This window comes from Falco biarmicus, chromosome Z (genome assembly GCF_023638135.1).
Source record: "Falco biarmicus isolate bFalBia1 chromosome Z, bFalBia1.pri, whole genome shotgun sequence".
Lineage (NCBI taxonomy): Eukaryota > Metazoa > Chordata > Aves > Falconiformes > Falconidae > Falco > Falco biarmicus.
The window spans coordinates 55412288-55437268 of NC_079311.1; the positions used below are offsets into that span (position 1 = coordinate 55412288).

Here is a 24981-nt window from a genome sequence, read left to right on the forward strand (position 1 = left end):
ACAATAGACAAGTATGCTAAATTCATTGTAATGGATTGTAACAAATTAACTATTAGATGAGACTCTCTATTTGATTTTGAGCCAGAGGGGAAAAAAAAAAAAAAGACAGCTTCAACTAATAACACTGTGGAGGTAATACATGCATACTTACTGCTTCTGAACATATATATTTCTCAGAGAGAGGAAAATAATTAAGACAAAGATATTTTGCTTAATTAGGGATTTCTTAAAAATTCTTCTTTTGCCTTTTAAACTAATCTTAAATAATCAAGCAAACAGCTCAATATTTTAGCTCAACTTAATTTGATGACAGAGGCAGCAAAATGAAATTTAAAAAGCAATATAAAAAAGTGGAAACAGAGGGCAAGTGTACTAACATTACAGATATAACTAGCTTCTCAAGCACAAGAGTAAATATCAGTAAGAAATCAAATAATTTTAGGAATAAATAATATCAATAGTACAAGCTTTTATTAAACAACTTTAGATATCATTACATGATGCAAAAGATGGCATACTGATTTTTCATCCATTGATGTTCCCCAACAGAAGAAACTTACATTCCACAATTAACTTTATTTGTAAGCAAAAAGGTTTACAGAGCAACTTTAAGAAAGGCAAACATTAAAACTAACTTGACTTGTGAACTTGTACTCAAGAAGCCAGGCTTGATAAAGGAACCAAATACCGTCAGCATACCCTAGCAACTAGCTCTAGAAGACATTTCAGCACAACAGAATGCATTGGTCTCAACTGGTTGAAGTTTAATGACTCCAAAAGTTCCAGCTAGTTTAACCGTCCATGAATCTTACAGAACCAAAGCAGGGGCAGGGGGAAGTATCACATGCATATAAGCTATGTATAATTAAGTACTCAGAAATCAGAGGGGAAGACAAATTGATTTATTCAAATAAATTTAAAATAGCTTCTTTAAGTTATAATTGAGATTTAAGAGAACATTTAATATAAATCACTTTTTGCACGTTTATTTTTTAAGCTGTTGTTCTGCATATTTAATCCCTGAAGCAGCCAAATAGTTCTTTGTACTATTTTTTTTAATTAAACAAGATATATTATGTTGCCTTTTTATGTAAGAAGCAACAGAACTTAATGTGTTCTATCTAGACTTTGAGTTTTAATTAATTAAATTATGCTAACAAGCACATTGGTTATGGTTTTCAAGACAGTAATTTTAAACTTATTTCTGGCATGCTGCATTTAGAAAATTGAAATGTAACAAAATCATGTACAAAACTAAAGAAAAAATCTACAGTTCACATTATTAAATACAACACTTGTGAAGAAACGCTACATAACCAAATAAATTTATCAGAACACATTTTACAGTTCATTACAGTGAGCAGTTCATTAACGAAGGGAAGCACTATAATTATCTGAATTGAACAGATCTTTTCTGGTCACAATGTCCTTCAAGGGTTTAAAACCAAGGTGTCTCATCATCTTATGGTTATTTCTGTACATAAACTGGGAGAGGAAAATGTTCCCAGTTTTGTTGTTAAAAAGTCTCTGACCACCTACTGTCCTGGCTTTTCTGCAGAACTCTGCCAGTATTCAGATCTTACTTGAATTTAAACTTCCGTGTCCAGGCCTACCCCATCTCCTCCCTCCAGTACATAAAAAACACTGACAAGCAGGAACAAGTTCACAGCAAAGGCCACCAGCGTAGCTGGGGACTGTCACACAGACCCTGTGAGGACAGACTGGAGAGTGTGGCCTGTCCCACCTGGAGAAGAGAAGACTCTGGGGCAACCTAACAGCAGCCCCCAGTACCAACAAGGAGGCTATTCAGAAGACAGAGCCAGGCTCTCTACAGGGTGGGAGACAACAGGCATAAATTGAAACTCAAGAGGTTCAGAGAGGATATACGGAGAAAGACTGTCATCCTGAGGACAGCCCAGTACTGGATGTGCTGTCTCTGGAGGTTTTTGTGACCTGACTGGATACAGCTTCGATATCCATTCTGACACCACTACTGACCCTGCTTTTGGCAGGAGTTTGGACCAGAAACCTACAGAGGTTCTCTCCACACTAAATTATTCTGTGATTCTATGAACACAGTATCTCTGTTTAATGAAAAATTACATTATTTGACTAAATTTAGGCCTTAGCAGAATTGTATAATAACTGCCAACTGTTTTCTCGAAAACGAAAGGATTTCTGAAATTACTGTTTATCTAAATTAACTGCCTGTCCACCCAAGATCAGGGATGGTATTTTCTTGTTTTCCATCAGCAGGTCCCCTTAGCGTGAAAAGAGACCACCACTTTTCCACGATTCACATGCATTTAACCTATTGTTTTAACAGTATGATGAAGGGCATTTGAGGTCACTTCCGCTTAGGCACAGTCAGCCAGAAATACTTCAGCTACACTGTGGCAAGTCAAAACAATACCAGGTTTCTTAGCCAAGACAGACTTCAGATGTGGAAGGAGAAAAGTAGTTTGACACATTAACACAAAGCCCTACATGCTGTTTAAAAGTAAAGCTTTTCTGCATTTCCAGAAACGGCTTCAAGTAATCTAAATATAAAGCTGCTCAAAGACAATTCATAGAAGTCACAGCAGTCCACAAGGCTACTGCAGGAATGAGAAACCAGACAGACAATACCTTCTACCATATTATGGCACGTAGCAAACTTGCTGTAATATCTGGTAATGGCAAACTTCAAACTTCCTTCTAAAAAGTCTGACTGTAAAAAATGTTATTTCACCACCTTGCACAGTATTCTAATCACGGCATAATATCTTCAATGATAAAAACAGACATCACGTATTATCAACTTACCCAAAAATTTTTATCTCAGGTTCAAGAGTCCAAAAAAATTGTGTCAAAACTTAGGAGAACCACCACGAAATTGTCAAGTATTACAATCTTTTTTTACAAAACAAAGTAAAAACATTTAAACATTTAGCAAAGTTAATTTGAAACTCAGTTTTGAGAGTTTACAGGCAAAAATATTGATAAGCTATCAGTCTGAGCAAGTGGCAGAGCTCTTAGAAAACAGACTTGGAAAAGTACCAAAGCCCAAGAAAATTATGGTATGGCTTTAGTCTGCTGCAACCTAAAGATATCCTTCTAAACACTGTTAATATACCTCAGCTAGCTTGAGTAGCAAAAGCAACATGACATTTTTGGTGTCCAATGCAATTTAAACTGCTGTGGGTTCCAGTTGCTGAAATACAAGCTCATTCAGGTACATCCATGTGTGTTACAACCCTACATGCAACTACATTGCAGACACAGCTTCAAACTGATTTGGTTCCGACTCTGTAATCTCATTAACCTTAACCAAAATGTCCTGGTTTATTTATTCGCCACTTTGACCTGCATCTATTTCATCACACTGCTTTTAAGTCTGCCAGGGTGTAACAATGAGAAGTGAAAATTCCAGCTCATTTTTTTACACCCACCTTGCACAGGGCTCTTAAGTCCTAACAATTTAGCATTCTCATTATCACATACTTAAGCCTGACATGCTTCTCCCCAGCTTCTGCAAGCATGCTTCCAAAATACTCATTGGAACTCATTGCAGCTCCATCATCCTTTCCATGCCCAAACCACCACTTTAGTGTGCTAGGCTCCAGTTCTAAGGGTCAAAAGACTCACAAGAACAGAATGTCCTAATGTTAGCCAGCTACCTTGAAACCACCTTTAACTGAAGCCAGGTTAAGATAAAAGCAACCAGAAGTATTTGTTCACAAAATAGTTCATGTTCACAAAATCCCTCATAGACAGCACAGTTACAAAGGTTTATGAAGACCCAGGTATAGAGCAATTAAAAGATAACCATGCACCTATTTACACAGTTGTTAGAACAGTTCCAAAGTCTCAACCTTTTGGGAGCCAGCTGTTGGCTTGACACATGCTTTATTGCCCACAGCTGAGGATCTGGGTCTTGTGCAATCCCATGTCCTCAGATCCCACTGGGAACCCAAAATTTCTTTTGTAGCTCAGTCCATCTTTGGGGTTATCCAGGATGTGGTTACACAACATTTTCTCTGGCACTGCAGGCCAGCTTAAGAAGCTATCCTGTCCGCTCCCCTTCCCTCCTGCCACTTGTTCCAAGAGAGAGAAAAAAAAATTATTTTAATTTGGGTCACAGTTGTGACACAGTTTACAGTACAGCAACTTCATGGTTTATAAACCCTGACAGAAAGGCCAAAACTCTTTCTCTGCTTCGATTGCTACTCATTTTCCCCAGCTTTAGGAATTCTGTCCCTCAGCCATCGGTCGCTAAGTAGGTAGAGCCTGCTTTCTACTGCTCCCAAGAGCAAAACCTCAAGGCATCAAAATATAGTAAAACCCAAAAGCATGTCTCCGGTCTACTCAGTGCAGAAATCTGAAAACTATGCATAGCAGATAATTTGTCAATATAATGAAAATAAATCTGTTGCTTAAAAGCTGCATATTAACACTATCCTTAACACACAGAAGCAGACATTCCAATCTCACAACTAATCTGAGACTCTAAATAGTAAAACCTTGTAGAACTGGCTTAAATCTGATTTTACAAGACAGTAAAAACTGAAGGCATTTCTATGTACATATTGTTATATGACTATAAAATAGTCTATATTAAAATGAAACTTCTAGTGGTTCAAAAAAGAATCCCGAGAACCTGTAGTGCCAGTGCTGCAAAGTATGGCAAACTAGTGTCAGTAATAAGATCAGAAATGCCAGCTAAAGTTTCCAAAACCAGTCTGTACAAGAAGCAATTTTCTCCATGTGAGATACATTTCATAGTGAGGAAGTGTCTTTAGTAGTTTGATGATAAAGCTGAAAAACATGCAAGCTTTCAGGTTCACCAATCCTCTTGGCAGTCTTCACATAACCTATAAAATGGAAATAGTTTGGCTTTGTGTCCAAATTTGAGTCCTTCGACAACAAGGAAAGGGTTTTAAAGGTTTCACTTAATTCAACTCCTTTTACTCCCTCCATTTTCTGAGGATAACATTTTGCCTTCTTTACCTTTGTAGATTACAGGACTGGAAGAATGGTTTTGATTTTGCTTGTCCCTGAGGGGATGCCCCTTCATACAGACCAGTCACTATTTGGCTCCAGCTCCTCATTTCTGAGCACCATGGGAGTACTCCTTCATACAGATGGGAGGCAACAATCATGTAAGCAGCCTTTTTTCCTCCCCTCTGCATTTTTTGCAACCTTTTGCTCCTTTGCTTCAGAAAGAAGTATAGAGCAAGCTGGGTATTGCTGTCCCTTGCAACCATATTGTAGTTAAATTATGAACAAACATAACACAACATTGTTACATTTTGCAGAACCAGTACCAGACATTACAGAATGTCAGAATCCCTCACAAATGGGAAACACTACGAAGAGAAAAATTTTGCTGGCTTACACTGCCTACTGTAGTATGCAGTATACCAACTATACCACATATAACAGACCTTACATTTTTTTTCTGAACATCATGCTCCAACATTAACCCTCACTTGAAAGCTGCATTTTTAAGAGGCTTTTGTCTCTATAACCTCAGAGCCTCCTATGTTATTTGACTATCTTAATAGGTTTCCAAAGCACCTTTTCAAGGCACAAAACCCTCTCTTTTACTAAGACTTAATGGTTGTTTTCCAACAGTCTTTGTCCTCAGGTGCCCTTGCATTAGCCTCCTAGACAAGTTTTACCTAATAGGTTCAGTACAACTCAGACACCACCTGTGGCCCTATCTCTGTAACTGAATCCATGCAAGCAATCCCATCATCTTATGTTGAAGTTAACAGGGCTAGCAATCTAAATGCACTTGAACAACTGAGGCCTCTAAAAACTAAGAAATACAGGTACCAAATTTACTGTATAGCTATACGTATCAAGAGTTTTAGACATCAAAAATGTTACACATTTAGAAGTCAATGTTCTTCTTACTTTAAAAATACCTCACAGTGCTGGAAACCCAGGCTGTAGGACAACACATTAAAGAATGACAAACATCTTGCTCATACCTACAAAATCCTAGTAGTCAACCAAGACTAATGTAGAACAAAGACTGAAAATACTCATGTAAGGCATACTAGACATGTTCTTAAAGATTCATTTTATATACGCAAAGTGTCAATGCTAGACAAAGAAATGTTAACACTATTCCTCTAATATATTAAACCAAAAAAAACCCCTCAAAGTTCTTGTCCTCATACTCTGTTTTTGGGAAACAGGATGACTTTGTATTTGCAGGAAAACGTCTCACAAACTGATTTCAACTGATTCAATAATTATTCTTATTAAAGGCTAAAAAAAAGAAATCATTAAGACCAATAGTCACATGAAGAAACATTTTAAAATTCTTAATTATGCACACAAATCGTTTTAATCACATCACTTTGAACACATTTATTTAAAATGCCTGTAAAAGACTTAAACTTTGAAATCTACTGCAACTGCCTGAGCACATAAGCAAACTGATAACAGGAATATCAGCTAAGATACCTTCACTAGACTGTCAATAGAAAATTTTACATTATGAACAACACAGAGCTCAAGAACTGAAGTAAATACTAGAAAAGTTCCTCCATGGGTGTGCACACAGAGCAAGAAATACTACACTATACATACTTATGCAAGCATATAAGCAATTTTAAAGTCCCAGCGTAAGTAACCAATCTTCAGTTTGGTAAGTCTGTAAAATGCTCCAGCTCTATTTCCTAGGCTTGGCATTGAAAATGTGTTTCAGCTTTCTAGTGAGTATTGAAAAACAATCCAAAACCAATTTTGGTGATAACTGGTTAACATGAGACTTGAGCAGGATCAAAATGGAGAGCTAGCCAAGGAAAAAAAAAACAGAAGACAGATAACATTTGGCATCAATAAATAAAAATAATAAACTACTGGAAGAATAACTTGCACCTATTCCCACACAGGATTGAATTTTAAGACTAATGTAAGCAGATAAACAAAATAACCATGCACAGGTTGTGCAGGTCAAAAGAATCTCTGGCTTAATACAGGCATACAGAAGATAAGAAACAAAAAGTGTTCCAATGAGCAAAGAATAGGATCAAAACCAGTCTCATTTCAGCTGGAATATTGTCTTTTGTGACATCACAGGAAAAAACTGAAAACCATGGACAAATACTAAAGATACTAGTGGGGAAAAAAACACAAAAACAAACCAGCAAACCAACAAAAACCAGAAGAAAGCCCAGAAGAAAGGACAGAGGTACAGAAAATTGAAATATCAACAGCTGATGCCTCTCCTCCCAATACAAGGAAATGTTTGACCATGACTAAAAAGCAACCTACTAACAACAAAAGGAACTGCATAATACTAATCTGGAAGTGACTGTCAAAGACACAGATGCAGAGACAACTGACACCACAAAAGGACAATGCTTGTATTGATTTAAAATCAATAGCTGGCTGCATTACATCAGAATATTTTTTTTTACAAATCAGATTTAAATATTCATGTTTGACTGAGTGATACAGTGACTGCATAACTAATATTGACAATTATCTTCCAGGCAAGTCATTCTCCTTGTCTACTCAGGAAGTACTTAAGATTTTCCTCCATAGAAAACTGCTTTCTAGTACAGGCCAACAGGGCAGAACAAAAGCTAGGAATTTCTTTTAAAAGATCAAATCAGCTGTACCTCAATACCCACAAAAACTCAAGGGGATTCTATCATTGTCAACATGCATCAGACCTCTCTGCATTCAGTAATGCATAACCCAGAGAGCTTAATACTGGACTGAAGCATCACTTTTTTTCTCCCAGCATCTCACAGGTTTCTTACACAAGACACCTTATACTTGTACCTTGTAGCTCTCACTTTATTTATATTATTGCAAGGCCTACAGCCCATTCAAGTGAGAGATACAATGTACACCCTAACCAATACAGCATGCAGCAAAAAGCACCTACTTGTATGTGTCAAATAGAACTGATTACAGTTCTTCCAGGGGAACTGCTGTGAAAAAAATTCATTGTATATACACATTTTTGGTTTTCTTTTTCAAGCCTCCATAAAAACGTATCTACCTTATGGAATAATCTCCAAAACCTTCTATCCAGAAATTCATAAAGTTCCTCATTTACCTTCTGATAAAGAAATCACATCTGAAACAAGTTAAGAGAAACACAAATGCAAGCATGAGCTCAAATGTTGACTCAGATCATGCTACTCTTACTCATATCAGTCATCCTGCTGTGCTCATGCTGAGAACCCTGTGGGTGGACATATGAATTCATAGGGAACCTACTGAAATCAGTGCACAGACAGGGTCAGAGGCTTTCAAAAAGCAGCTCTATGAAGTTAAATGGAAAACATGTAACTGTGCATTGCCTAAAAATGTTGTTTTGCATATAAGCCTAGGTAAAAAGAAGGGGGGTCTGGTGTGTGGCGCGTGTGTTGCAACAGAAATGTTAGCCTATAATAGCATAGTAGCACTAGGATAGCATAATTTGGGATGAAAGGCACCTCAGGAGGTCATCTACTTCAACCTCCTACTCAAAGCTCCAGTTAATTTTTATTAAAAAGCCACGAGGTTTTGGCTGCCTTCTTCCACATTGGTTGTTTTTTCAAAACACCGTATTAAAACAAATATTTTTTATATTGCATGTTTAATTATGTTAATCTGCTTTTTAATGAAAGTTTTGTGACTTTTGATAGTAGTTTCCTTTTATACATAACTAACAGCGTTTAATTCATGTATCTGTTTAATATTACTGTATTTCCGAATCTTGTTTATTTCCCTCTAAAGGTTCTTTCAGCCAAGATGCTAGGTTATTTCCTGTAACTGCAAACATCATCACTTAGCTTTTGTTCACCTAAGGTCATATTGTAAAAGTGCCCCAGGGCTGAGATAAAAGACCAATAGCAAAAATGACAACCCTGTTGTTCAGCAACTGCTTTTCTTACAACTTCAGGAAGAACACGCTACTGCTAGTACAAGATGACAGTGACATTCGCTTTAGTAGTACTATGTGGTCATGCACAACATTAACTCAACATAGTCTGGAAATGGTTATTCTAAAGAGATAGGAACTTTGGGTTTTATTAGCCCAATCACCACTCTTAACAGCTACATGTGAGAAGCAGCAGCAGCCTCCTTTCGTTTTCCATTCTGCAGTTCCAGTCAATCTGATTTGATCAACAAGAATGTCAAACCATTTTTTGCATTCTGTGAACTCCTTGCTCATTAAACTTCCCCTCCCAGCAGCAAATACTACTTCCTTATGTTGCTGTTGTAGGCACTTATGAAAATGAAAGACTCTGTAAATAGCTCAGTTATAAGGCTTCTCTGGAAAGTGCACCACTGCTTAAGATCTCTATCGTTTCACACTATAATAGTGAAGCTGTTTACTACAAAATTCTCCATTTACACCACTTAAGTCACTTGGGACTTATTGTCATCAAGCAGAAGACAGTGAAGCTACTGTGTTCCTACTGAATCCTCAGGCACCAACCCTAAGAAGGCACGATAAATGTGCATGCCCAAGGAACATCACTACAATGTTACTCCCATAGCAATTACTAAGAAGATTGGGCAGGGAGGAGACAAAAAAAGTCAATCCATGCAACTGATCCAAACTACCCTTTTCAACAGTGCACATAACCTCTCCACAATCTCCAGTCAGTATTGATTTTTCACAAAACACAAAATTTAGAAATATTTCTCTCTAACCTAAACTACATATATATTAAATTTGACTAACAATATAACCAATGGATTAGTACATGATAAACTGGAAAGCTGTACAGGGCTAAGATGTCAGAAACATTGATCATTAAGCAAATCTCAAGTGCAAAAATCACACTTGAAACTGTAAGTAGCCATCACAGTCATCCTAGTTATATTTCCCTCTGCCCAACAATGAAAAAGAATACAGTCTGTGTCCCTCTGGTGACAAATAATCTACGAATAACTGAAGCAAAGTGTTACTTTCTCACCTGTCACAGCAGAGGTTAGAAGGGAAAACTTGAAGACAGAGCCAATCAGGTTCTAATTAGACTTCAGCTGCAGAACAAAAAACACTAAACTGAAGAAGTTTTATCTGCAATTCTCTTCTAAAAAAAAAAAAAAGAAAAAATCTCTTGCAAAAATAAGTGAAATTCATTAATTCATAACCCACAGCTAACAGAACACCTCCCCACCCAGAAGCAAATTCAATACAGACATATAAAGACAAACCACAGATGCTTCTGTGACTGTTTGCAAGGACGACCACCCCCCACCAACGGCACCGGTACGGGTTCCGGAGGAGGCTCGCCAGCCAAGCACGGCACCTTGGCGGAGGTGCGGCGCCCAGCGGCGACGGGGCGGCTTCCAGGTCCCGCACACGGGCCGGGTCAGCCGGGAGCGGCCGTGCTGACGTGGGGCAGGGGGCACGCGGCGGCGCCCCGCGCCCGCGCCGCCAGGCACGCAGGGCCTTCCGCGCCGGCCGCGACCCCCCGCCCCGCCGCCTCCCCAGGTGCCGCCCCCCGCGGGGCCCCGCCGCCGCGTTGCCTAGCGCCGGCCCCGCCGCGCGCCCCCGCCCCCCCGGGCCCCCGCCCCCGGGCGCCGCGCAGTACGGGCAGCGGCAGCCGCCACACGCGGCGCCGGGGCCGCCCAGCAGCGGGACGGGGCGCGGAGGGCGACGAGCCGTAACCGCCGCCCCGGCCCCCCGCCTACTCGCCCCCCTCGCCGGCCGCCGCGGGTAGCGGGCAACGGCCGCCGGGCGGCGCTGGCCCCACTCACCCCGGCGGCGGCTGGGCAGACCGGCGCGCGCAGGCAGCTCCCCCGTCGGCGCCCGCTCGCTCTCCATGCGCGGCGGCGGCGGCGCCCAGCCCAGCCGAACCGCGCCGCGCTCTGCCCGCTGCCTCCGCGCGGCCCCCCCGCCCCGCCCTGCCGCGCCGGGGAGCGGACGGGGAGGGATGGGCGGGGCATCCGCCCTCCCGCTGGGCGGGGCGCCGCGCTCCCCGCCGCTCCGTCAGCACGCAGGGGCAGGGCGGCGCGCGGCGCGGCGCGGGGCCTGGGCGGGGCGGGGCTGGGGGCGGCGCTGCCCGCCCCTGCCGGAAAGGCGCGGCGGCGCCGGGGGGGGGCGCACGACGAGTCTCGCCTACTGCGGCCGCCGCGCCCTGCCGGCCATCGGCGCGGTGTCACTCGCCCCGGGGAAAACCGACCTGGGGCCGGTTGTCAGCCCCGCCGGCTGCCGGCAGCGCCGCCACCACAGGTCAAGCCGAGAGCAGCTGGCCCGCGCAGGCGGCGGCCTCCCTCGCGGGCGCTGGAGGGGCAGCGGGGCTGGGCGGTGCGGGAGGGGGGATCTCCCCGCGGGCGGTTGCTGCCTGCCGCCCCCCCGCCCTGTGGGGAGCAAGGGCGCCCTCTCTCTCCCGAGTTGCGGTCTGTCCTCACCGGTAGGAGCCGCTGTGAGGTAAAACCCGAGCTGCAGTGAGGCAGAGGGCCTTGGACCAGCAAGCGCAAGTTTGAGGGACAGACCTTGCCTTGTTCAGCTGTGCTAAACAAAAGCAGCGCATCTTTGCTGTGGTCTGCGTTTACAGTAGTGCGTGTGTTATCTGGGCCAAAGGAAAAATGCACAGGGTTTGGGGGGTTTTTTGTTTTGTTCTGGTTTTGTTTTTTTCTTTTGAAACAACGCATATGTGTGCTAGTTCTGACCCAGCTCCTAGGATGTATTGCACAGTATTAACCTTGCAGATACCCACTTTTCTGGTAACTTCCTACGGGATGAGTTTGTTCCTTATCTTCTTGTCCATGCCAAATAAACATGCTTCATCTGAAGGCTCTGGACCTAGGCTGTCTGTTACAAACAAAAAGAGAAAACAGCTTGACTGCTGACGTGAAGAAATGAGGGTTAAGGAAAGAACGCCAGAGTCAGAGGACTTGAGCTACAAATACATACTGTGAAGTCTTTATCCAGAGACAAAGGAAGAACAGAAGGTGGGACAGGGAAGAACTAAAAGGTCATGTAAAAGTTTGATAGATGAGTCTCAAAACTACCAACAGACTCAGGCTTGTAACTTTAAGTCATGCAAAAGCAAGCTGCTGTCAGCTAACAAATTGGTGCTGTCATATCATTCTTCAAGGACAAGCTAATCACTGTCATCTCTGCAGTCTTAACATGCGGGTTTTTTACACACAAAAAGAGTATATCTGTGTTCCATAACATCATCTTACAGAAAACAAAATCTATGCCAATTCAAAACTAGAATTTAATGCAGTGCATACACTGCTTTGCATATTTGGTTTTCTTGAACATGCAGTTTAAAGGTGTGGTGGTTTTCGACCCCAGCTGGATGTCAGCTGCCCACCAAGCTACTCTTATCACTCCCCTCCTGAACTCCTGAACAGGGGAGAGAAAAATCTAACAAACAGCTCTTGGGTCGAGATGAGGACAGGGAGATCACTCAGCAATTACTGTCATGGGCAAAACAGACTCCACTTAGGGAAATCAGTTTAATTTATTACCATTCTAATCAGAGTAGGATAATGAGAACCAAAAACTTAAAATACCTTCCCTTCCCGCCACCCCTCCCTTCTTCCAGGGCTCAACTTCAGTCCCAACTTCTCTGTCTCCTCCCCCTAAGTGGAGCAGGGGGACAGGGAAGGGGAGTTAACAGTTGGTTTATAACACATTGTTTTTACTGCACTTCCTTCCTCATGCTCTGGCCTTGTTCCAGTATGGGGTCCCTTCCATGGGATGCAGTCCTTCAGGAACAGACTGCTCCAGCGTGGGTCCCCAGCAGGGTCACAGATCCTGCCAGAAGCAGACTCTACACAGGGTCACAGCCTCCTTCAGGCATCCACCTGGTCCTGTGTGAATTCCTCCATGGGCTGCAGGGCACAGCCTGCCTCACCATGGTCTTCACCACAGGCTGCAGGGGAATCTCTGCTCAGGTGCCTGGAGCACCTCCTCCCCCTCCTTCTTCACTGACCTTGGGGTCTGCAGAGCTGTTGCTCTCATACAGCCTCACTTCTCTGTTATACAGCCTCACTTCTCTGTTCTGGCTGCTGTTGCGCAGCAGGTTTTTTTCCCCCTTCTTAAATACATTATCCCGGAGGCACCACCACTGTCGCTGATGGACTTGGCCTTGGCCAGCGGTGGGTCCATCTTGGAGCTGGCTGGCGTTGGCTTTATCGGTCATAGGGGATGCTCCTGACAGCTTCTCACAGAAGCCACCTGGAAAGCCCTGCTGCTACCGAAGCCCTGCCATGAAAACCCACTACAAAAGGACACCTGGTGATTTTGAAATAAAGTCAATTACAGCATGTTTTCTTCTAGGATATCTAGACCCTGATCTCACTGAACATTTTCCATAGTATTACATCCTCTAATGATTTGATTTTAGTTTCTAATGTCTCTCCAGGCTGCAATGTGGAAAACTTACACAAGCATGTACTGCAGTGACACTGAAAACTTGCAAACAGGGAAAGGAAATAAACTGCAAAATAAAAGTGTCCTGAATCTTCCGAAATAGGATCACTTACTATACCACCACTATCCAGACCACTTAAAAGACTAGAAGAGCAGTGTACTAGGTTGGTTGTGCTCACTGCATATCTAAGACTCTGCTCATAAAGATCTCTGTGGACAGAACCCTGCAAATGCAAAGAATTCTGCTGAAATTGATGGGAAATCCTTATATGATTAAGTTTCAATGTTTTGATAGGTTCAGGTTTACTTGTACTCACAAAACTTCCTAAAATCTTAACTGGTAAAGGACGCTATCAGTTGGCAAGGCTGTAAAAGACCTATCTGTGTTGGGACTCCAAACATTACAGCTTATCTACTGATACCAGGCATTTTTACTTTTGTTTGTCTTCTGTAATAATTAAACACATTTTAGCATAGTATAGCAAGGAACATTATTGTCCTACGAAATACCCTTAGTCTGTTCAGGGTTGTTCATTACTTTCAGCAGTGTTCCTGCTACTCTGTTATTTTTTTAACAAGTCCTTTCAAAGGCAGCTTGCACCCAAAAACTGTCAGTGTCTCAGATTTGCATTTTATTACCATTTAAGCATCCCACTTTCCTTTTTCTTTGCTAAATGACCATACACAGTCTCCATACGTTTGAATGTCAATGCACTTATGTAGAACTGTCAGCCTGTGAGGTGGGAAATTAAAGGGATTGAAATGTCATCCTGTTTGCACATTTCATTTCACATATTCATGTCAGGTGAAACACAGATATGTGAACAATGTAGTTAACACAGGCATACCCACAGAATCCTAAATTAAACAACATTGTAAACATAGTGTAAAACACTAAATTTAGTAAACATATCCCCAAATAATGGACAGAAATACTACTAATTATACACAAAATGTGATTTTTACAACTGTTGAAATAACTTCCTTTCAGAGTTGGTTTGCTTTTCAAGGCAAATTTTAAAACTTGCCACATGTGCAAAAGGCTTAGTTTTGTTTCTTGAGTACTCCTGTGTTCCAACTTTGAGATTTGCTTACAAACCAGGAAATAGATTTTGTTTTATTTCCATATTCAAACAGCTAAAAAGATAGAAGCAGTTTTGTTGTAGTTGCTTGAAGAATTCTCATAGTTGGATTTAGATCTATCATTTTCAGCTGAAATTAAAATCAAAGCACATTCTGTATTCAGGATGGGGGAGTTATCTGTAAAACCTTCATAAATTAGGCTAAGGAAGTTACTTATTTTAAGTAAAATCAGTGAAATCTGACTGTCTGCATGTATTTCACTTTTCTTTCTACTTTTGGGCGTAAAATACTTAATGCTTAAGTACATATGTTGTGGTGGGTTTTCTCCTTCTCTGTGTACACCCAGCCTTAGAGGAAAATGTATTTTGGTTGAAAACCCATGCTTTTTCGTTGAATACATGTAATAAGGAACACCCTTGAAGGAAACTTTGTCACTATTTAGAGTCATTCTCTGAAACCTACTTCCTTGAGCAATAGGAGTGAATACCTTCTTCCTGGAGGAGAAAAGAGGAACCAATACCTGTAAATATAGGTTTGCATATGATTCAGCTCCTGAAAGGACACACTTCTAATTCATCCATTTGGGGGAAAAAAAACCTAGGGAAAAAAAGCCATCTCTTGGCATTGAGGTTTCCTATGGTTTGTCCTACTCTAGGCATTCATGTGATAACTGTTCCTCTGAGAGACAGTAGAGAGCACCTGAAAAAACATTGCAATATATTTCTGCAGAGACTGATTTTTGGAGCATATACCAAAGAATGCAGAAGGTACTTCCCCAGACACTAATTCTACCCTGGAACACTGCTCCTGTGGAAGATGCATTTCTTTGCCACTACCTTCTCTAACAGCCTCCTGTGTTCTTGATGAGGTACAAAATGCTGTATCATACAACAGTCTTTGAGGGAAAAAAAACCCAAACAACCAAACAAACCAACACAGACACACCCCCACACCCCCCACACCCACACCCACCCGAAGAACAGGCATCAGTTCAATTGCTAAGCAACTGAAAAGCACTCAGATGCTACAGTGACTAACTGCTGTATAAGGACTTCTAGAAAACAGGAATAAAATCAGGTAATGCTCCCCCCTCCTCTGTGTCTGTAACTGCCCTGTCTCCCTTCCCTAACGTCCTCCAGGAGCTGCCCCTTTCCAACAGCTCTCTGGCATTCCCTCCAAGCGGTCCAAGGAGAAGACAGTGAAGAAGTCCACTTTACAGCCTGCAGTGAACAGGAATAGTGCTCTATGTTACAGATTCTTGGTTTGTGTGATGTGTGTGTGTGTGTGCGCTGGATGTGCAGGGGCAATAAAACTTGGATGAAAAAAAGATGGTATTGCTATATTTCTTACCTATACTGGTAGCATATACACAGATCAACCACATGTAGCGAATAAGATTTTAATCTGTGTCTTTCAAATTGAGTTATTCTTGTTTTGTTGGTTTCACTAGTTTCTGGTATGGTTTCTGCAAATAGAGAAAGAGCAAGTAATTTTTTAATTTGCTCTTTAATGAAGACAGTTGTCTCATGTGAACAGCAATGCCTGCACTGGTCTCCACACTGCCCATGGTTCTATTGAGTGTTCCAAGCCTTTGAACGCTCATCCATGTGTTGGTGTGGATCTGATTTGGAGATGGAGACATTAATTTCTTGCCAAGTTAGCTGGGTCACAACTGAGCAGCAGCGGCATGGGATTTCCTTTTAAGGAACATGTGCCTTCCTCCTATTATAGGCTAAAAACCAGTGTGCAGCCAAGTTATGTAGCTGGAAAAAGCAGGCAGGCAAGTAAGTGGAAGTGATTGTCTTAACTGTAGAACTTCTTGAAAACGAAGTTTGAAATGCAGTCCACTGATGGGAAATGTCTAGGTATGAATGGCATTACAGGGAACCACAAATTTATTGTCACTTTGTGACTTTCAGAGATTTTTGCTTAGTGTTGGAGTAAACAGATACATACATATGCTAGCACCATCCAGTGAGGAAAAGAGCCAGTAAGAAAAGTTTGGCTGAGGTTGTCCTTCCTCAACAAAACCTGCTAACAGTATGAAACAAATCAAAATTAATAAAACTGCAATCTCAGTTGAAGGAGAACCTGGAAGTGTAGACAAAGCAAGCCTCTGCTTCCAGTGTTTGCTAGTCTTGCAGCCTTTGTTTGCAGCTCTGCAGTCAAAACTAAGTGATTGCAATACAGATGCTTCTGGAGGCTATCAGTATAAGTCTCCACTGAGTTGCACTTTATTTCCTAACCAAATCTGGATTGTCTCCACTTCAAGGTTCTCCTTCAATTTTGTTTCATTTTGTTGTGTTTTCCCCCAAGACTATTTCATCTTTAGAGCAGTATATCCTCTATGTTTAAATGGTTCCTAAACACAATGATATGTGATTTCATATGGGTTTTGGTTACACTGTTATGCAAATCAAATGTATTTATATTCAATAATAAAAAGGAGCTAAAGTTGTGCCTTCCTGAGTCTGTCTAACACCAGGAAAATAGTTCATAACTCACACAAAAAATGTATTTGAAAATCCCTTGGGAAAGTCTACTAAATTGAAAACCTCTTGTAACATATTTTGAAGGGACCGGGCTTATTTTTTTTTTTCTTTTGAAAAATCTAAGCAGAATCACCTCAGCCTTTCTTACATTAGTCAAACATGGGAAGCAGCCCAATTCCCTCATACTAAACAAACTAGTATTTCTTCTTTCAGCCTTGGAGTTTCCAAACCCTTAGAGGACTCAGAAATTGAGATTAATCTGAGAAATGCAAGATTAAAAGTTTCCAGCCCAGGTTCATGTAAATAGCTTCACCCTGTGCAGTGTTCAGGACTGTATAATGACCGGGCATCTGTCTGTGGAAAGTACGTTTGTTATTTGAAACAGATATTTTCACATGTGCACATATATTGGAATTTTTTATGTTTCAAGATAACTGTGGACATTGAGGTGGAACCCTCTCTTAAGGATTTTTCAAATTAAGGTTTCTAGAAGTTAAAGATGTACTAATTATTGATATCTGATTTTAAGTGCAAGGGACTGCAGCTCTGTCAAGGTGCTTTTGCTTTGCATTGTTACAGAAAGTTACCCTTCCTGAACTTGTTTAGCAGCACCAACTATCTGTGAAAGTCAGGAAGCTTCAAAAGTTAATGTTTATATAAATTCATTTTGGTCAGTAATTTCTTATCCTGTTGGGTTTTTTAATTATTATTTAATCTGTTAATGTAATTTAATCCACTTTAGCCAGTGTGACAGGATGTGAGTGTGATACAGCTAGAAACTAAAAGAACAGAAGACAACAGAACAGAGAACTAAATCCCTTCAAGGTCTGCTGTTGAAATTCTGGGATCTTCCTCTAGAGATCTCAACCGTAATGATATTTCTGAAAATTTTTTTTGCATTTTTGTGTATGATTAAGATACAATTACAAGGCTACTTTAATGCAGTATGGAATTTAATGTTGTAACACTGAACCAAGTTTATCTTGGACATTTTCCAAACTGCCTACTATATTCACATCTATCACCAGAGACCTTGAAGAGCAAGATCTTTGGTACACACATAAATATACAAGCAAGAACCTTTTATGAAGATTCTAAAACTCTTTAAATTGCATACTGTAAATTCAAAGTGAAACATTTCAGTTGTTTGTAGTAATTTTTTCCACTTTGGTATTCTCATCTTAGTACTAGAGAGTGAAGCAAAGACACTGAGTTTCACTTTTGCTTCTACTCAGTTTTATTTCTGGTTGGGTTGATAGTACAAAGTAATAACAAGTTGTGTTACCGTTCACAGTCAGTCCTCAAAAAGAATGAGCAGAGTTTAATTTAAAATCAGAAACACATTTCAGTTTGAAATGAAATTATAAAAATATGCATTGTGCTGATTTTTCAGAAGTCCTAAGTAATTATTGCTGAAGTGAGAGTCAGTATGAGATGCTTTGCTTTATCAGTATTTCTGAAAAAGTAATTTACTCCAGGAAGCATCTAGATATCAATGTTGATATCAAATATGCACACTGGCAAAACTGTAACATCAAAACATTTTAGGTTAAAAATAAATTATTAAGTATCTTCAGCATAGCTGTTTTGCTTTTGAACCTTTTGACCAATTCCAGTTAAAACTAGCAGAAGCACAGGGTTTTCACAGAGAAGTAAATTTCCCTGTCTGGATTCAGAAAGGTACCCTGCTAAATATCTGTGCAAACCAGCTAAGAAGCACTTGTAAAGAGAGAGGTCTGTCCCACAGGACACCACTTTGGTAACACTGCTTTAATTAGTTAATTGTGGGGTCAGACTGTACATAATTTTAATTAACTAGTAACTGTCAGTGCTGCTCTGGAATTACATCGGCACAAATAACATCAAACCTGTGTCAGTTGCTCTTATTTTTCTCCTTTGCTTTTGAACTCCAGTCACGTTGATTAGGTCTTTTCTTTGTAATTAAAACAGTAAATTAAATTCAACTGTTTTCATTTCCTATTTAAAAAAAAATGCACCCAGCAACTATTATGTTTAAAAACATTGGTTCCCCATTCCACTCTTTGTAGCGTAATGGAAATGTTTGAGCTTTCAGAGAGAACATCATAGGACCCAGAAATAGCTTCCACAAACTCCTCTTCTTGGAGGAGGAAGATTTTTCGATAAGCAGCTCCAGCAAGTGTTCCTCACACGTAGGCAAACATGAAAAACAAGGCCTGAAAGTTCTCCCTTAATTAAAGGGAAATACATCGCTAGCTATCAAGCTTCCTAGCCTGCCTTCTGTGTTGATATAACAGATGTTGCTGAGGTAGTTGTATGTGAGGCAGAAACAGTAATTAACTCAGTTTGGCCCTCACAGAGAGTAGCTTCAAAATATGTAATTTCCAAGCTAAATTTCATGTGGAGGACCAAAAAAAAAAATTAGAAGTGTTTACCTAACTGCTTGAATGAGTACAACTAGTTCTCATCCACAGAAATGAAGGAAAGCTGTTTTTCATTATTTTTGCTAAATGCCATATCCAGTGTCGAGCACAGTTGAACCTGGCATTCCTGGGGCCAGAGAAGCCACAAAAATGCCCTGCAGCCCTGGAACCACCTTTGGCACAACTAGACCAGGGGGGCAAACCTGGTCCCCTGAGGTGAGCCACCTGAATCCATCCCTCCAGTTTTTTTTTTTTAATGTCTTCTCTTCTGCCTGCTCTGCTGCTATGCAATTGAGTCAGCCATAGGTGAAAAGCCTACAACTACCAGCAAACGCAGCTGGAGATATTTTTGGTCAGCAGAAATTGTGAAAATGGCAGCTAGTTTGTGTAGAAGAGATGCTGCAGCAGGCAACTTAAATAAATACTCTACTGATCTATGAATGGGCTACCATTCAGTAAATGGTAGAGGAAGCAAGCTGAAAAGATTGCAAAGGAGGCTGATTTTACTTGGAATCGCCACTTTTCTGCTTCCCCCCAAAAGTGAAACTAACATATCATGCCACACACAGCTTGCAGAGTTTAATATTTGGCTGGCAGCTGCAGGAACACCGGCAGGAGTGGATTGTCATGAGAGTGGTAGCTGACACACAGTTACTGAAATCCTTAGCATCTGCATTTCTTGATTTGTTATGTGAGCTAGTGCTGCAAAAATATTCTGGCATGTACACAAGGGTTGTGAATATATTTTTTTATTCCCTATAAAATGTTAGTGGCATAAAGAACAATATTTTATAATATTTTAAATGTAAGGAGGTAATTTGTATTCCCTGCCCTGCTTCTGTGAAAAGCAAGGAGATAAAAAGTAGTATCAAGTCCCCAGATCTCCAACTCTTCAGCCAATGCTGTCTTTGTGTCAGAAATAGTCTTTGTAGTAGCAGTGGTAGACACCTTATATAGTGAAATACAGTCAGGACTTTCACCAGTGGAAGTTAAAGGGAGAAACCCCCACAATATTGCTAAGTAAATGCAACTCTAGGTCTGCTTACTTAACAGAGGGTCCTGAAAGAGTACAGTCTTTTAGCTTCATAAGAGTGGAGCTGAATGTCAAGATTTTCTCTTGTGCAACCCTTAGGCCCAGGACTTTGTAGGAATGAGCCTGTTGTCTAGTAACATGATGTGCCACTGGTTTTAAAGCAGCCCATATCTTTTAATGCTAATCAGCAAGAAACTTGGAGTGTTAGTAAGTAGTTTGCTTTCTTGCTTCACCTCAAAACTCAGGGGATTCAGCCAGAAGACCTTTTGTCTGTGTGTCAGATAAGGCTTTCTGATCCCAAAGCAAAAATTTTTGTCCTTTGAGGTCTTTCATGGGGTGAAAACATATTGGATCACACAAGGCTCTTGAGTACTCTAAGAACCAGGACCTGAAAGCTGACCAGGTAAAATAAGTACTTGTTTTTAAACAGCAAGTGATTAAATGCTAGAACAAATTCACAGAACTGTGTAATGGAAATACCATGCCTCAGTTTTCCTGGTGAAGAGTGGAGGCCCTTCTGAAAACTGTCATTTCCCTCGAAGGAGGAAGACTGTACTAACACACAGGTCAGACTTGGTGTAATTAGCAACCCCTCTTGGTCCTAAACTCTCCGACTTCAAGATGGCAAGCCTTCAAGGGGACATCTGAGATGGAAGAGACAAGGGCAATGCTTTGTTTCCACAGCTAGGGACTACTAGGGCACATTAGAAGAACTCCAACGTTATCTATTCACTTCTCTGTTTTATAAACCCTGGATGAAAGTCCCTGCAGTGAGTCACAGGAGTGACAGCTGGACAAAAGAGAGGGAAGCTGTCCGGGTGAGTGGCCAGAGAGCTCGCTCGCAGAGAAATCCATGTACATACCAGGGGACAGAGCAGGGAAATGATCCAGCAACTCAGAACCCCACAGCAGCTTGTACAACATAGGAAAAGCTATGGAGCTAACAGGAGGCTGGAGAACAGATCAGCAGAGAAAGGGACGTATCACAAAAGAAATCTTTATTAAGTAAAAATGGCAGGATCTGGTCTTTGCAAGAACTGACTGTAGACAAAATAACCCAAACAACTCCTATGAACAAAACAGACAAACAAACAAACAAAAACAGAAAAAAAGAGCAGAAATAAGCCAGGGAGATTTAGGCTTTGTGGTGGTACATCTCCCTCCCTCCCCTGGGCTGCTCCACAAACTCTGGAATCCATTAGGCCTTAGCCTCTGTGTCATGAGCTCGGCAGTTGTTTAAGAGTCCCTTGACCGTACTGGCAACTCTTGCAGGACCGAAGTGGGAAACAGCACTGGCTGTACTAGAAACATCCCTTATCTGAACACCACCACCACCTGACATCCTTAGAGCATTCCTTATCTGGACTATAACATCCCTAACAAGCCTGGGAACACTCTTTATTATGACTCCAAGTGGTATGATACCACAGTCAATGGAATTTTGGGGAAAACGCCATTAATTACGTCAGATCATGGTCAGGATAGAAGTTTACTGATGACTAAAGCAAATCATCTCCAACCCTATAAAGAGGCCCTCAGTGAGGCCTTTTGAGCTCTCCTGGACCACAGCAGAGTGCAAGCAGCATCTCCTTCTGAGCAGGACGCTTCTCAGAACTCAGTCTCCCAAGTCTGTGGTACAAGAGGGACCACCACAGAAAGCTGAGGACAACACCTGGGCTAATTTTCCTCTGCCTCAAGGCTCAGCCCTTCATCTGTGGAGAAATGCGAAGGCAGCAGACGTGAGTATGCACTGAACTTGAGGGGAAGTTGCAACAGGTGTATCTTTGTACATATATCTCTGCACTTCTATTCATTCGTGTCTGTGTGCATGTGTGTGTGAACTGATTTAGTAACTTCATAATAAGAAGTGCATTGTTCTGAATCCATATTTAAGCCATTTCTATAATTTACATAAATCCCATTCAATTCACTTTGTAAATGGTAAATTAGTCTATGACCAAGCACTGCTAACATCCTATGACCAGCATTAAACTGTGAATATTCCTTATATTCTTCAGACACAAACCATTGTCCAGGTCTGAGACTAAGAGTGGATCCAGCCGCACCTAAGCTCTGTTAAGAGTTTAGAAAGCAAGGGGGTCCACTCCGAACCTTGTGACTCAGTGGGAAGGTCTCCCTTAGCCTTTCACAGTTTTAGTCTGTGTAAACCATTCCAGCTTAATTTTAACTTAATTCTTTTTGTGATTTATCTAAGTAGTAAGTAATAGAGCGAACCTTGCCATCAAACTTTCTGAAGTCACACTCCCACAAATTCCTACTAAAACTTTTTTGCTCATACATTTCATGGTAATGCTTTTAAGTGACTCAACCTAAACCACGCATTCATGACAGGCTTGTAGTGCCACAATGTGCTTATAGCACTTGTAAGGTGAGATAAATGTTTGCACAGACCTGAGAATCTGTGGATCTTGATATTTTCTAGTCCAGCTCCTTGTGGGATACAAATGAGTCACTTCATTCTTCTGCACCACAGGCACAAAGGCAGTTCTCCAAAACACAGACTTTGGAACAGAGGATAAAAATCCGTAAAGCCAAGAATTTCATTACATGAATGCAAACAATGCATCTTTTTAAAATTTATGTGCTTATGACTTGGCAAAACCAATTCAAATAGTTAATTAATAGCATTGTTCTTGCTTGGAGAAGATATAAGGCAAAGGATATCAATGAGAGATTTTACTGAAATCTGAAAAGGTGTGAAAACAGAAGTTTCAGTCAAGTTCTCTCATAGCAGCTCTTTCTTTGAAAGCTAGGTCAGTGAAGAAAATGCCATGAACTTAATAAGCATGGTTAAGTTTTTACTCTGTGTTTTAGTCAGGTGAGTGAGGATTTTGATAATTTCCTGTATTTTTCCTACAATGTCTCAACAGCTATTCAGCCATTTCTGACCAAATCGATCTCTTCTGTGTAAATCTGTGGGACAGGGGAGGGAAAAGAAGGGTAATAGAATTCTGTAATACCCACCTCCTTGGTTTTTCATTAATACTTCTTACCATAATTTTCAAGTCTTAAAAACCATCTGCTTACAATGCTTATTTAACTCTGCAGGCTGAAACAGATGTTCATTCCTTATTTGTACTTTGAAACTGAAAATTAAGAAAAACTATTTAGGGAGCTGCCACATTCTTCCTGTGATAAGGCCAGCCCCAGATGGTGTAGCTTTAGATTAGCCCCCTGCTTTTGTTAAGTAAGAAGCTGTTAAGGAGCCTGTGCATTCTGTAATAGCTGGTTCTTCTAAGGTGGAAACAGCCAGATCCTTCCAAATCAGCTCTTCTTCACTTTGAATTCATATATTATTCCTTTAGAAAAGCCTAGAACAAAATCTTGACACTGTTTTACAGGTAAACTTGCTACTGACATTAATAGTGAAGCATGAGGAAACAGTATTTTTATTAAAAACCTGACAAACATGTATACAAAAGAAATGGGAATGTTTTCTAGGCTGCCTTATTTAGCCCTGATTTATTGTGGATGTTTCCTCTGAAAGTACATTACATACATTATTTAAGTCACAAGGAACAAGGTGAAAATATTGGATAATACACTCGTGCTGTAAATTATGAAGATTTTTACAGTCAGTGCTCAGAAACATTCTGCAGTAGAAACCCCTTCCTGCACAGACATTCTGAATCTGTAGATGTGTTTCTAAATACACATACTTAAATAAACCTCTCAGGAAGCCTTACTGAATCAGGTGCCTTCTGAATGCTGACACACAAACAATCCTTTTTTTTCCCCTGTTTTTCACTTCTGTGATGTTAAAAGACAAAAAGAGAATAATCAAAACCCATGCATATTTTGATCTAGACCCAACTTGCAGATGCATAGTATTTTGTATGAAATCAGAAGCACCTTTCCAGACACATGGAAGAGAATTGTCAGCCCTGAAAGTGCTGAGGGATAACCATTCAGAACCATAGTCTTACCTTACACAATTGCTGAACAATCTTCTACCTGGGTAACACATTGCTCTTTCAGTTTGGTGCAAATGGAACATTTGCAAAAGCTGTCATAGCTTCAAAGTTTGAGTTTTAAAAGTTTAAAAACAATAAAGCTTTTGATTTTTGAAGTTGTGACAACCCTTACAAATTTTTACTTACACTGATTTTAGAAATCTGAGCTGCACTACAAACTTGTATCTTTAATTAGCATCAGCTTTATATTTTTATTTCAGTGGCTATTACTCTTAACTTGTACATCTTACTTTCTGGATCAGTGGCTCCCTGTGTTTAGGGTAATTTTGACTGGGAGAGTTTCTAGCTTTTTGATTGCACAGGTGACAGAGGTAAGCAAGGTAAATTTTTCCTTGCCTGCATTTTTCCTAATGTAACTTGAAATTTAAAACATACAGTAAAAGAGTTTTATTTCACATTCTACCATCTTATTTAGGGTTCCCTTAGCTGCAAATAAAATTTTGGAAAGCTAGTAAATTCTAAGAAGGGCCTCTCCCTCTCCCTCCCACCCTGGCAACTCCCAAAGCTGTTCTTTAGATGTATCAGTACAAAATAGCCATTTATCTTTTGAATTGCCATCTTATAGGGCTGGAGAAAAGGTTCAGGGGTTTTTTTTTTGGTTGTTGTTTGCTTTGTTTTAAAGGGAAATAAAAAC

General features: G+C 40.7%; 1 protein-coding gene across 9 annotated transcripts in view; it reads right to left on the minus strand.

Annotated features, from left to right (window-relative positions):
- JAK2 (Janus kinase 2) overlaps positions 1-10870 on the minus strand; it is a 91701-nt gene extending 80831 nt beyond the window's left edge. For 4 of the 9 annotated variants that reach the window (XR_008819442.1, XM_056324711.1, XM_056324712.1 and 1 more), the window contains exons 1-2: positions 10711-10869; positions 9924-9990 (exon numbers count right to left, since the gene is read on the minus strand). The gene's annotated coding sequence lies outside the window, so the exon portion shown is untranslated. Of the gene's footprint in view, positions 1-2805; positions 4854-9923; positions 9991-10164; positions 10184-10710 lie in introns of those variants that run through there. The other 5 variants (XM_056324723.1, XM_056324722.1, XM_056324716.1 and 2 more) reach the window with 3 other exon arrangements.
- Between the last annotated feature and the right edge of the window lie 14111 nt (positions 10871-24981).